The sequence below is a fragment of the Tiliqua scincoides genome, chromosome 3 (genome assembly GCF_035046505.1).
Source record: "Tiliqua scincoides isolate rTilSci1 chromosome 3, rTilSci1.hap2, whole genome shotgun sequence".
Lineage (NCBI taxonomy): Eukaryota > Metazoa > Chordata > Lepidosauria > Squamata > Scincidae > Tiliqua > Tiliqua scincoides.
In genome coordinates this window covers 48,519,486-48,522,015 of record NC_089823.1, presented here as the reverse complement: position 1 = coordinate 48,522,015, position 2,530 = coordinate 48,519,486, and the positions used below count along the sequence as shown (strand labels likewise).

Genomic DNA, 2,530 nt, shown 5'->3' with positions numbered 1-2,530 from the left:
GATATAAAGCAGAGCTGTCATCATCTTTTAGCCCCTCTTGCTGTAGATTTATTGATGTTGATAAACAATCATGCAAAAAGTGCGCTACCTCTTTTTATTCTCCAGTGTTTGGATCTGTGCATAGTATCTGTCCCTCTCTTGTACTCTCCCCATTTTTTAAAATTCTTCTTTTTAAAGCCTGCCTTTTCTTTTTCGTTTTGTGAACAAAAATACAAAGGAAATAAGAAACCTTGATCTGTATAGCACATGTATGGCACATAATAAAAGAGAAACAGAATTACAGATAAGTTAAAAACACCAGGTTGTAGCTAAATAAAGTTATGACTAAGGGCCCAATCCTATACTTACCTTCCAATGGTGCACATCGTCCTCTGCTGGCTCTGAATGCCGTAAAGCAAAATGTGCTCTGACAGTGCACCACTAAGCAGCAACTGTTACCCTGCACATGCCCGATCTCGTCTGATCTCGGAAGACAAGCAGGCTCAGGCCTGGTTAGTACTTGGATGGGAGACCGCCTGGGAATACCGGGTGCTGTAGGCTTATACCATAGTCTTTTGAGACTGACGGTTGCCAACCATAGTGGGCCACTTGGTGCGCTGCTGACAACACTGGCCAGAAAGCCTGAATCAGACCCAAGAGGCACTGGGCCACAAGATCAGTGGCACTGGTACAGCCGATATCCCATCCTTTGTCCCGGACCTGATCCTGTGGAGCAGCTCAAAGTGAACTTGGTCAGCTATTTAGCACAGGTCTGAGTAACCCCGCCCCCACAGCAAGTCTAGACACACACCCTCCGCACACACGCATGCACTATGGAGGCTTACCCAGAGGAGACCTCTGCAGCTGACCACCCCCCCCCCCCCATAGGATGCATCAGTCGCCATTTGGGGCACTGGCGGGAAGGAAATGGATAGGAATGGGCTATATGTTGTAATGGGACTTCAGTTGTCCAAAGGATTGTCATGAATTTCTATTAGGGATGTTGCAAGCATTCTACCAGAGATGCTCAAGAACTCCCATGCGCAAATGTTTGCATACAGAATCCAAACCAACACCAATGTTGAAAGACTGAATGTTCACAGACAAATTGACCAGTGGAGAACCTATAGCTTGGGCAAAGAAGCCATACGTCAGTGGTAAAGAACATTTTTTGTATGCAGAAGGGCCCAGGTTCAGTCTGTTTCCTTCTGGGAAAGTGAAAAATTTATATCTGAAACTCAGGAGAGCAGATTCTAGTTGTTGTAGACATTATTAAGATAGCTGGACCAATAGTTTAACTCAGTAGAAGGCAGGTTCCTATGATTAAATGCTCCATACGCATGCACTCACATACATATACACAGTGGTTAAAATCCAGATTATTCCGTCCTTCACAGCGTTTGTTTTAAGGAAACATTGATTGCTCACTGGTAGACCACCTGCTTTGCTTGAAGAAGGGTCCCAAGGTCAATCTCCAGGTACAGTATAGAAAGATTACTTTCTGAAACCCTGCCAGTCAGTGGCAAGATGCTAGGGTGAATGAACCAAGGTGCAAAGTAACTTTTATGTGCCTTAGATCTAAAGATATCAAAGACTTCACTGGACATGCCTGTAGTGGCAATATCACTGCAAGACCTTGGTATTTCGAGAAAGAAGTGGTCTACACAAATTCTTCCCGATGATCAGCCTGCTCTTTCGGGACTTGTTTAAGTGGAATTTAAGTGGAATGAATCTTTAAGTGGAATTGCTGAGTTCATGCTTAGTAGCTTTTTGGCAATAGTCAGCAGTCACTGCTTATCAAGGCAATGCCTCCTTGGCTGTTTATCATAACTTGGGATGCTGTGGGCACCAGTCCAAGACCAGAACACATGGGAGCAAGAGGCACATGCCACTATTTTATATGTGATAGTAGGCATGTAGTCTTAGGTTAGTTAAACCCTAACCAAGACACTCACTGAGTTGACATCTTGATGTGAGCCTGAGCTGCAGAAGAGGCTACCACCCTATTGGTTGTGGGAATGCCAGAGAGGAGGAAGAAGGAGAGCTCTAGGGCCTTCAGGACCACAGAGGTAGCATAATCATTGCTCTTCCTGTTTGTACTCTGTTGACAGCTTGCTTTGATAACTTGAAGTTATTCGTATCTTGCTTTAATAAACACAAGTTCTTCACCCATTGGTGTGTTCATTGCCTTTGTATCATGAAAGGACCATTGTCCCTGTGACAAGATGATGCCTATGCATATCTTTCCATTTAAACCAGGATTTGGGTACAACCTTATGTTCCTATGACTTCTCACAAAGATACTTTCTTCATTTGAACTTTTTCAAACTTTTGCAAGTGATCAGTTGAATTAATGTGTTCAGAAGCTGACTTGATTTCACATCAAACACTGGGATGCTCATGTACCCCTAATTTGAATGATGCTTTGTCATGGCCAATGTCCTTTGGAAGCAACCCGATATTTTGCTGAACTAGCATTTCATCTTCTTCTCCTGTAATAGCCCAATCCTTCCATGCCTTGTGCTGATAGAACTTGTGTATTTTTATCCTA

At 43.6% G+C, this 2,530-nt stretch overlaps 1 pseudogene; it reads left to right on the top strand.

Annotated features, from left to right (window-relative positions):
• The first annotated feature begins 420 nt into the window (after positions 1 to 420).
• LOC136646716 (5S ribosomal RNA) lies at positions 421 to 540 on the top strand (annotated as a pseudogene).
• Positions 541 to 2,530: the final 1,990 nt, after the last annotated feature.